This window comes from Wyeomyia smithii, chromosome 2 (genome assembly GCF_029784165.1).
Source record: "Wyeomyia smithii strain HCP4-BCI-WySm-NY-G18 chromosome 2, ASM2978416v1, whole genome shotgun sequence".
In the NCBI taxonomy this organism is placed as follows: domain Eukaryota; kingdom Metazoa; phylum Arthropoda; class Insecta; order Diptera; family Culicidae; genus Wyeomyia; species Wyeomyia smithii.
The window spans coordinates 181,912,598-181,924,807 of record NC_073695.1 but is presented as its reverse complement, the minus strand read 5'-3'; the positions used below and the strand labels follow the sequence as shown (position 1 = coordinate 181,924,807).

At 42.1% G+C, this 12,210-nt stretch overlaps 1 protein-coding gene and 1 long non-coding RNA gene across 2 annotated transcripts in view; one reads left to right on the top strand and one right to left on the bottom strand.

The window, feature by feature from the left end:
* LOC129724280 (Kruppel-like factor 3) overlaps nucleotides 1-12,210 on the bottom strand; it is a 342,621-nt gene that overhangs the window by 96,745 nt on the left and 233,666 nt on the right. The gene's annotated exons all lie outside the window — the stretch shown is intronic.
* Nucleotides 1-12,210, top strand: part of LOC129724281 (uncharacterized) — a 113,208-nt gene that overhangs the window by 9,555 nt on the left and 91,443 nt on the right. The gene's annotated exons all lie outside the window — the stretch shown is intronic.

Sequence of the window (12,210 nt, the reverse complement as noted above, 5' to 3'; positions counted from 1 at the left end):
TGAGTTCACTTTAATTTAAGAATTATTTGGTTTTCAATTATTCTAATCCAATCATCATGTTCATGTTCTGTTCTGTTGAATAATCGGTCGTGTGTATGCAACCGTTAGAGCAACCACAGATTTGGAATACTATAGCAGAGAACAGTAAGAGATATATAAAACTACAACCATCAATGTTCAAACTAGTTATATGCTTTAAAAAGTCACAGAACAAGGAACGAAATTATAACTTGTGAGTAGACAATGTTCGTAAAATATAAAAATTATTTAAAAAATATAGTTTCCCTGAGGAAATCAAATAATTTGTTCCCCAACAAAGTTATAGTTTGACTCCATATTATTTTTGTTTCAGTGCTTCAGAAAGTGAGTAAACGTGGTCGCAATCTGTGGATCTTCTTTAGATAACACTGTTCAATACAGGTCTTGCCATAGAGCTCAAACTGGAAGAAATGAAATATTATAGTTTTTTAACCATTTCTGTGAATTTTGATGCCCTAGCAAAGATTACTTTTTCAGTGACATGAATGAGTTTTCTCGTAAGCAAACATGGAAGCGACGAACCTGGCTAGCAATTACTCTGCGGGCTTCTGACGCACTTCACCGTTCGCTAAGGGCACTCAAATTTACCGTAATGCAACCAAAGCTGGAATTTATTAATTTTTCAGTTTGAGATTCAGGGAAATTTTTTCGTTTCTGTCGAACAGTGTTATCGAAGTGTTTGTTTACATTAGTAGCTTTAGTTTTTAGTTACTCCGGACGTGAGGTTGTGATGCATTAATAAACAATTTGAACTTGGAGGATTTGCATCTTCCCATCCTGTTCCAAGTTTTGAATACCTTCCTGTGTAGGAAAACAACCATAACCTAGCTGAACTTTAGGACACTAACGTTTGCATTTAAAGGACAGAAATTGCCGATTCTTCATGGGTTTACCTTCACACGCACTGACAAAACTACCCATGCGGCATCAATCATAGTCCCATTAGTCAGCAGAAAAAAAATGACAGCTGTATCGGTTGAACTCTAACCGTGATGGTGAAAATAGTGAAGCTTTTCCGTTCAAAAGTGTTCGCGTTTAAAGAACGGTACCCCGTCGCGTCGAAAACAGACATCGTGCGGCATCTTATGGACGCCGGATACGCCTGTTCCGGCATCTACAACATCTTGGCACTATTGAACAACAATCAGAACAGAAAGAAAGTCCGGTTCCAGACGTCCGACGACGCTGAGCGACAAGAAGCTTCAATGGATGCTAAAGAAGAAGGCCGAAGGAAACGTGCTGTGTAGCGCGCACTTAGTCGAGAAGTCGGTGCAATCGGCCAAACAGTGAAAGAGTACCTAGCAAACATGCACAGTCACTTCCACTGGTCTCTGGAGCTTAAGGCAATGACGCAGTGGCAGTGGCTGAATTAGATACTCAAGTCGATTTCTCCGGCAAATCGCGACATTGTGGTGGTGATGCGACCTATCTCATCTTGGATGGCAACGACTGGCAGGGCACTTCGTATTTTATTTCCCCCACGAAAGAAGTAAGCTCCAAGGTTAATTCACACACTAAGTTCCCCATGAAGGAGCTGTTGTAATTGACAATCAGCGAAAAGGCGATGCCAAAGCCCCTCTTCTTTCGTTCTGAACTGGCCGTGAATGGGGCAATTTATAGAACAAAGTACCCGCCGCAAGTTTAGTTGTTCATCAAGATGGTATTAGAAGGGCGAATACGCCGTGTTCTGGTCAGATTTGGCATCGGCCCACTACTCAAAGCGATCGTTGAAGGAAATGGAGCGACTGAATAACGATGTGGTACCCAAAAGAATTCAGAACATGCCTACATGCCTACGTTTTCGTCCGCCGTAGGGCGTTGAATTTTTTGCAACTAAGCTAAAACAGTTACCTTACAAGGAAATTTTTTAAACTCAATTACCTATCCTAGTGTTTTTCATCACCATTCGGAAAAAGTTCATTTTTTCAACGCAGACGTTAAGATTTGGTTTCAACGTTCTTAAATTTATCGAAAAAATAAGCTAAAACATGCTTTAACTTTGTAAGAAAAAGTCCTAGAGATGTGTGACCTTCAACAAAAACGTGTGTTTGTATGTTCTAATGCATCTTTAGAACAACGTTTTCTTGTAAAATGTAGCTAACAAAAGTTAAGTGCAAAAAATTAGCTTTTTAGTAAGTTTTACAGAAAATACTCTATAATTCTGTACCCAATGAAGATAGAAATTTTGTTTGTTCAGCAGATTCATATTTTTGCACGATCTAAACTTACTTACTTCAGCAGCCTAGAGCCGTGGTGGCTCGTGCCGTATCAAGAATTTTCCTCCCCTCTACTCGGTCCTGGGCTACTCGTCGCCAATTTCCTAGACGTCTCGATATTCGCAGATCCGCTTCAACCTGGTCAAGCCATCTAGCACGTTGGACCCCTCTATTCCTGGTGCCGGTGGACCGCGCTGTCATCCGGCAATCTCACGACATGCCCGGCCCATCGTAGCCTTCCGACCTTCGTCAGGTGTGCAATGGGAATCTCTCCAAGTAGTGTCTGTAGCTCGTGGTTCATACGCCTACGCGCTCTCCGCTTTCGGTTTGTACTCCACCAAATATTGTCCGCAACACTTTCCGTTCAAATACGGCCAGTGCGCGTATGTTCTCTGTGAGCAGCGTCACGGTTTCGAGTCCATAGAGAACTACGGGTCTAATTAGGGTTTTGTACATCGTCAGTTTCGTGCGGCGGCGTATGCTCCTGGATCGAAGCGTCCTACGAAGGGCAAAGTAGGCTCAATCCAGCTTGAATACGTCGTTGGACCTCCTTACTTGTGTTATTGTCGGCGGTTACCAGAGATCCCAAGTATACGAACTCCTCTACCACTTCGAGTTCGTCGCCGTCCATGACCACCGTCCGTGGGAGGCGAATGTTACTTTTTTCTTGCCTCTTCCTATTAGATACTTGGTTTTTGACGCATTTATTTCTAGTCCAACTCTTCTAGGTTCCACTTTTAGTCTGGCGTAGATTGCTTCCGCCGTCGCTGAGTTTCTTGTAATAATGTCCAGGTCGTCTGCGAAGCCTATGAGTTGACTACTTTTGCTGAAAATCGTGCCTCTCGTTTCGATGCCCGCCCGTCGGATTACACCCTCAAGGGCAATGTTGAACAGTGTGCGCGCTTCGAAGGGGTTCGAGAGTGTCCCCGACACGCGCACGTAACACATCACTCGGTCTAAGGTAGCTTTGATAAGTCGTGTAAATTTATCCGAAAAACCGTAGTCGTGCATTATTTGCCATAGCTGGTCTCGATCGACTGTATCATACGCTGCCTTGAAGTCCAAGAAAACATGATGTGTGGGCACGTTGTACTCCCGTACATTTCTGAAGGATCTGCCGGAGAGTGAAAATTCGATCCTTAGTAGCGCGTGCTTATGTGAAGCCCGCTTGATACTGCCCTATGAATTCTTTCGCTATAGGAGATAGACGGCGGAGTAGGATCTGGGAGAGGACTTTGTAGGCAGCGTTGATCAGCGTAATGCCGCGGTAGTTGCTGCATTGTAGCTGATCGCCTTTTTTATAGATGGGGCATACAACTCCTTCCATCCATTCCTCCGGTAGTCTCTCTTCCTCCCAAATCCTAGAGATTACCCAGTTGGTTGCCGTTGCTAGAGCCTCTTTTCCGTGTTTATAGAGCTCTGCCGGGAGCCTGTCCTTGCCGGCGACTCTGTTGTTCTTAAGTGAACCAATTTTCCGTTCGATCTCCAGGATATCAGGAACTGGGACACTACTGTCGTATGTAGGAACTCCAAGGATAACTTCCCTTCCGCCTCCTTCCATTGCTCCGCTATTGAGGTGCTCATCAAAGAACTGCTGCCACCTATCAACCACCTCGCGATCGCTTGTGATCAGGTTTCCCTCCACGTCCCTACACATATCTGGACTCGGTGTGTAGCTTTTACGGGATTGGTTCACTTTTTCAAAAAACTTGCGTGTATCGTTAGCCCGAAACAGTTGCTCCAGCTCTTCACGATCTCTGTCCTCCTGCTGGCGCTTCTTCCTCCGCAGAACCGTGGTCAACGCATTTCATGCTCGTCGGTATTTGGCCGCGTTCTCTCTTGTGGCGATGCTTAGATAATTTTTCCAAGCTCTTTCCTTCCTCTCCATCGCTTGCTGGCATTCCCCGTCAAACCAGTCATTTTGTCGGCTCGACGATACTACACCTAATGCCGCGGATGCGGCCTCTCCAATGGCCGAGCGTAACTTCCCCCATCCATCGTCGAGAGTCGAAGCACATAGTTCTTCCGTGGAAGGTAGTGCCTCCTCAAGTAAGCGCGCGTAGTTCTCTGCAGTCTGCGGGCTGGTCAACTGCCGGCTGTTTGGCCGGGGAGGACGGTTCTGAAGTGTGTGAAATACCGTGGATAGTTTTGAGCGCACATGTACTGCTACTAGGTGGTGGTCTGAGTCGATATCCGCACGATTCTTTCCATAACTTTTGAACCACATGTTCAATTTTAATGAAATTCAAAAGTTAAGGGTTTTTTAGGTAGCCCATTTGAAATTAATTTTGTTCAAATCGGTTGCGTAGTTTTTGAGATATTGATGTTTCGTGATTTTTACATTTTGATACATAACCTCTAAACTAGAAATCCGATTACAATAAAATTCAATAGGGTCTTATGAGGCAAATAGACCTTTCATTTGCAATTGATTTGATTGAAATCGGTCCAGCCATCTCTGAGAAAATCGAGTGAGATTGGGAGAGCGTTACACACACACACACATACACACACACATACACACACATACAGAAAATGCTTAGCTCGTCGAACTGAGTCGAGTGATATACGACATTCGGCCCTTTGGAGCACTTTTATACCTTTAGTTTTTTCAGTGATTGCTATACCTTTCTAGGAGAAAGGCAAAAAGTTAGTTTTTTTTTATTTTTAGTCTAGTAAATTTTCCATACTTTTTGATAATTTGCGATTATGCGAGTCATTCATACAAACAATTGTTCCGAAGACTTTATTAAGCTAGGATGAAGGTGAAAGGCGCTATGATATTAAGTTCCACTCTTTGCCGTATTGGACCACTGTGCGCTGCAATAATAGACGACGAGAGACCTGCTGATTTCTGCTCCACTGGTACTGTTGCTTATACCAGCATGTTTTCTTTCAAGACATCAGTTTTTATTACGTTCTGACAGCAGGTTTAGGAATTGTTCACGTATGGGGATTGTTTCAAATTTTTCGAAAAACTTTTACCTTCGAGACATCACATTAGTCTAAGCTCATGGAAGCAAAAATAAATTGACCTATTGGGACGGGGAGACTCTGTCAATTTTTGTTTCGATATTGAAACAGAGAATATCACAGGGAACGGATAGTGTCCATTCATATCATCTGTGCTAGGAATGCTAGCATGTAATTGGTTCAATGTTCGCGTAAATTTGTCATTGAAACTTTTTATCAATTTTACCGCTTAGCAATGAAATTAGAGTGATAACTATCATATTACAAAATTGTTATACATTTTATCTATCCAACAACATATTGGTTATTGTTATCCATCATGTGGTTATACTGTTATTAACGTTTGAAATCTGACGCATCATTTGCCAGTTCCATTTCCAGTTTTATTGAATGCATCTCAGTATAGTAAACAAAGACGTAGTCCCACTGTACACTGAATACTGCGATGTCTTATCTGTACGTTGGACACGACAAAATAGAGTTTTTTGTGGAACACTCCGCCTCAAATCTATTTTTCGTCTATACCTTTTTCTTTTTCCAAACTATTTTGGATGTTATTTCATAAAATGGTGACTGAAAAACGTGCTTTACAATAAGTATTTCGTAGTTTTTTTATCACTTTTTTGTACTTTACGACCTTTAAAAAGGCATCACCCAAAAATGTTCCGACGACGATTTTGAAAATTTGACCCGAGATTCTGGATGTTATAACGAATCGAATGGTGTACTCAGATCCTATGGTGCATTTATTTTCATAATAACGGTCTGTAGTAGCACTGTGTGATTCAGACAAGAAAAACTAATTCATATTTTGTTCATTATGCTGACCGATCTTCATCTAACTTTCCGGCGAATTATTGTTGAAGTTTGCTGGAAATTAATCTGCATAATAAATTACTGGAGAAGGCCATACTAGTTTTTTTTTTCTTCATCTATAAGCCATACTAGTTGTTGCCGTTAAAAACAACAAAAATTTTTTTGTGTTGATCGATGAAATAATTTTTGCAACACCAAAATAAATAAAAACAGTAGGTAAATAAAATAGCATGTGAAAATGTTCAAACAATAAGAAATTCATCAAGGGACAAAAATAGAAAATAAGAAATCTGTTAAAAACATGAACGTTTTTCTTCATTTGTCACCGCAACAGGCAGGTAACAAGCCTTTCAGTCGCCTTGGACCGCGAACCAACCGGATGCAATCGCAACTAGACACTTAGACGGTAAAGAAATCATTCCGACTGCACAGCATGCGACTATGAAATACTGTAACTAATTCATGTTTTTATCTTATAATTAAGCAAGTACAGCTTGAACGGCTGAGACCTGACGAAAAGAAAAATAAAAACAGTTTGTGTTGACTGACGGTTGGTTGGCGACATATCTCGCCCGGTGGTGAACATGCAGTCAGTTCAATTCACTTGAACCACATTCGATCGTGCAGACAACCGTGCCGATGATGAATGCGCTGGAATGTGCTCTCTGTCAAAATTATGACAGAAAAGATCTCAATCCATCAAATACTAATCCCGTTCGGCATGGGAACGCACCACGCACCGGCCGCTGAAGGTTCCAAGCTAGAGACTTGTAGGTTATGTTTATAAGCGCGAAATATCGCCATCTGTCATTTATGTCTCTACTGCCAATCGAACTAGTACACGATCGAATAATGAAGTTTTATTACTTTGCTTAGGCGACTTTTTTTATTTCGACTACTTCTCTGGCGTCCTTAGACATCAGCCACCAACAGCCTGGTGTACACTTTGCATCGAATTAGTTACGGTGAACAGTACCGGGTAATGACATCTACGGGCAAAAACCGAAAGGCTCCCCTTGAGGGATACCACGAAGACGGCTGCGGTTGATATGGAAATGACATTATGAAGGTGCATTTGTAATTCAGAATTAACCTGCTGTCGACAGGTGAGACTATGTCGAAGTACCGCGTACGGCGTCCTCGCTGCTGCAAATAGGATGTGTAACCTTGAAACTTATATCATTCTCCGTTTCCCTATCGGGTTTTAACAGTGGCGTAGAAGTCATGATCGATAAAGAGTATACAGTTGAAAGAAAATAAGTTGAAATAATTTTCCAAACTGCCTACCGAATCCTTTCCACGCCACTGCAAATCTTTTGTGAAGAACAACTATCGTGCACGGGTTGGGCTGTATATATAGGTAGAGTGGACTAATGCAGCTAGTAAACCAACACACAAAGGTGCAGGCCACCCCGGTAGTTCGGATCCGCAAACCGCCCTGTGCCCGAAACTGTATCACACTCTCTGCACTCCTACGAAAGTAAACGCGGCTGCAATCACACATATTGTATCTGTCCGGTGTGGCCTTTCCGCCTCCCACCGTCTAAAACTACTTGCGATCGAGATCAGGAACGCGATCAAGTGTTTGACAGCTCTGGTTTCACTTGCTGTTGCTATAAATTTTGCGCGGGCTTAGGTGAAACCATTTATCTTCGAACGCTCCCTCACTTTAGCCAGGCGCACTTTATTCCGACAGGTTTTAAATAGTGCTTTTTGTGCCGACCCGTGCGCGGTAAAACGGCGCGTTCCTTTCATAAATTGTTATACTCCTGCTGGGACTAACCATAAACGGACAGAAAAGGGGATCTCGCGGCCAGGGAGCCAGCCTATGCGCTACTGGTGTATGCCTCCGATGGCGGATAGGTCAATATGAAATCGTTAGTACTGAGATATTAATTAATTCACCAGCGCTAAACGCCCCTGCCTCGGTGCCGTTAGCATAAATCTCCACGGGCCAACCAGGCTCATTAGCAGGCACATTAATTATCACATTTAAGCGGTTGAAAGCCGCCGGATTCAGCCAGTCATAAACGACAACACGTATGTCGTTGATAACGTATAATAATTGATATTGTTTAGGTAGAGAGCTTATACACAATCCATCTTAACCTGTTGCACAAATCAACGTTCTTTCCGCAGTTAATGAGTCAGTGTTTTGAAAGCTGTCTAAGTATTGGGTTAGTGTATGTATATTTAATTAGTAGTAATTTACATTACGATCGTATTAAACTTAGTTATTGCAATGTTCAAATGTTTATTAAAAATGCAATATGAGCCTCGTATGCATGTTATGCAGACTTTTTAGAACAGCTTCGCTAAAAAACACAGATAACTAAGTAAGTGTAACAAAAAGTAACGCAAACTCAAACCTCTCCTCATGCGTTACGTAATTCGTGTACGACGCCTTACTGAGCGCCAAGCCATGCGTACATTATGAACTAGAACTCCCCATCGCCGAGAACTCTCAGTTTTTGTCAAAAGGCACAGCTGAGTAACTTGTAACCTTTGTAATTTGTTCAAGGTTAATGCACAAATTTTACATGCACAGAAGAAAAAGTGGAGATAAAAAAGAAGGCTTGTCAGACCAGCCAGCCATAGGCAGTCTGATAAGTAGCTGAAAATTCTAAGAGATGGCATTATATAGTATTCACTCATGTGAACCATTTTTGTCGATTCTTCAAATCGCGTCTGTCAAAACTTCAGCTATTTATGTTTACGCATTTACAAGTTACAGGACTGAGAACTTCTCAGTGAGAAGCGACTCCGAGTTTTTTTTCAATATGGAATAATCTGAGTTTCGAGTTTTGATCAAACACTACGCGAGAAAACGATATCCGCGACCAAGGCCAAGCTGGATAAATATTACCCGTACTCTGGACCGTCGATTAGAACAATTCATAAGTGGTTTAAAAAGTTTCGTTGTGGTCAAACGAGCACAGTTGATCCTGAACGATCAGAGCGCCCAAAAGAGGTCACTGCACCAGAAAACGTCGGAAAAATCCATGATATGATGTTGAATGATCCTAAAGTGAAATTAAGATAGGTAGCTAATGCTGTAGGCATGTCATTGGAATGCCTGGGCAATATCGTGCATTCAGTTTTGGGCATGAGAAGAAGACGCAATGGGTGCCGCGTTTGCTCACAGTGGACCAAAAACCAAATTCATGTGACGACTTCCCAGCAGAGTTTGGCAATATTTTCGCGTAAGCCAACCGAGTTTTTGCGCCGATTCATAACCTGGATCCATTACTACACTTCTGAGTCAACGCAACAGGCAAAACAGTGCGTTTTACAGGGCCAAAGTGCTCCGAAGCATCCAAAAACGCAACAATGGACCGGAGAGCCTCTGTATTTTGGGATGCACATGGCGTAATATCCGTGGACTATCTTGAAAAAGGTAAAACCATATCCGGAGCATACTATTCGTCATTATTGGACTGATTGAAAATCGAAATCGCCGAAAAACGACCGCATTTGAAGAAGAAAAACCGCTTTATCATCACGACAATGCGCCTGTTCATTCATGCTTAGTTGCACAAGCAAAATTGCATGAAATCGGTTTCGAATCGGTTTCTCAGCCACCGTATTCACCAGACCTGGCCCCAGCGACTTTAACTTGTTCCCTAACCTGAAGAAATGGCTCATCGGTACGCGTTTTTACTCAAATCAGGAGTTCATAAAGGGTGTCCACGATGAAATTGCTCTAACTTTTAACCGCTGGGTAGAATTTAATGAAAATATGGCTGGATTCAGTTCATAGTGCATTATTTACATCCTGCAAGTTTTAAAGTCCTGTGATCAAAACTTGCGGAAATGGAGTCGAAAGAACAGCTCGTGCGTGATAAAATCTTGCGCATTCATCACGAGAACAAGGATCTTTCGCATCGTTCCATCGCTGAAACGTTGAGAATCGCGAATTCCACGGTGTCGCGAGTGATTAAGCGGTTCGAGGAACGATTGACCACCGATCGGAAGCCCAGAAGTGAAGGAAAAAGTATTCCGTACAACACCAAAAATCACAACCGCGTAGTTGGGGCCTTCAACCGGAACCCGAACGCCTCCGTTCGGGAAGTGGCTAAGAAACTGCACCTAAGCCGAAGTTTTGTCCAGAAGGCCAAAACTAAGGCTGGGCTCCGAACGTTCAAGGTACAAAAGGCCCCTAATCGCGACGAGAAGCAGAACAAGTCCGCCAAAACCCGTGCCAGGAAGTTGTACCTCAACATGCTGACGAAAGTTGAGTGCTGCATCATGGACGACGAAACATATGTGAAGGCCGACTTCAAACAGATCCCCGGGAACCTGTTTTTCACGGCCAAGGATCAGTTCAGCGTTCCGGAGCATGTCCGCACTCAGAAGATGTCCAAATTTGCGAAGAAATTCCTGGTTTGGCAAGCCATCTGCACGTGCGGAAAGCGGAGTGCACCTTTCGTGACCCAGGACACGATGAACGGACAGGTGTACATGAAAGAGTGCCCCCAGAAGCAGCTGCTTCCTCTCCTGAAAGCCCACAACGTCCCAGCAATCTTTTGACCGGGTTTGGTCTCATGCCACTACTCCAAGGACGTGCTGAAGTGGTATGCGGACAATAAGGTCAATTTCGTGCCGAAAATGTTCAACCCTCCCAACACTCCGGAGCTCCGCCCCATCAAAAAATACTGGGCGATCATGAAGCAGCACCTTCTCAAACAACCTAAGGTAGAGACTGTGTTATAAAGAGATTCGCAAAGAGAAAAGCAGTAAATATGGCAACCCTTTGCTAATATTCTATTTTAAACTATTCTGGCAACCACATTTATTTTCGCATGACTTTTCATACGCACTAGAAAGTGTAAGGATATATTACTGAGTTTCAATGCTTGTTCATCCAGTTATATAATTTTCAATGCATCACTCATAATATGAGCATGACGAACACATTTTTCGTTGGAACCATAATTGCACGTGATTCACAGAATTTATACTGATTGCAAGACACATTCTGTACGAAAGTAACACGCATGAGTTTGTTTACATTGCACACTTGGAGCCTTGATTTGACGGTTTACTTGGTGTTTTCGACCTCACTCTTTGCGTATCTGTTTATAACACCGTCTGTACCTAAGGTAGTGAAGACAGTCGAGGAACTGAAGAAAGTATGAGTTTACATGCAGAAAACGGTTGATTCACAGGTTGTGCACAATCTTATGGCCGGGGTTAAGGGAAAATTTCATGGATCGGATGAAAACTCAAATTTTGCGAATCAATTTCGTGTGTAGCAATTGCATCGTGGACACCCTTTAGCTGAAACTGAGGCGTGTTTTTGAGACCTTCCGATCGAGTACTTTTCGGACGGTATCAAAAAGTTAGAAAATCGTTGGACTCGCAATATTGACCTCAGAGGAGAGTATGTTGAAAAATAAAACCGACTTTGGCCAAGTATGACTATGAGTTTATAGTATGACCCACTTATCCAGAATCAAAAAAAAGTTTCGATAAAATACAATTATATTATGTAGAATGATTCTTATATCTTTGAAACTCTTGAAAAGTGTCCTAAAGAATCAGATATTTTCACATGTGATACAGAAGCAAAACAATTACCAAATCAATGCGTGAAGAACTTGATTCAAATTCATCATGCAAACTGCAGCTATGAAAAAGTTAATGCCACTGGAATTATCAAACGAATTAATAAGCAGCAATTTTACTCAGTAACGTCAACATAAAATTAGGGGAACTGCTCCATTATTCATCCCATTAAGCCGATATTCACGAAAAATGCACGGATTAAACACCAAATTTTCACGAAATAATTGAACAAATAAACTAAATATGCTCATGTGCTCTTATGCAATCGTTCAGCATTGTATTTTTAGTAAAATTAGCTAGATTTATCCTGAATTTTGTAAAACAAACCACAACGCTTCCATATCCATCTCAAAACTTGAATCACTGCTCAATTATTCATCTCCCCCATATTCAATTATTCACGCCCCAATAATCATCACACTGTTAATCATGAATGAATCACATTATCATGAATGAACGTAGCCGCAGCCCGTCGTAAAAGGTTTCCTAGATATCCGCTGTAGATGTTTACGTGCAAAATTGGTAACCTAGGTAACCACTGCAGTGCTGTCGATTTATATCAATTATGTCGTAATAATTCAACATTTTCAGTATGATT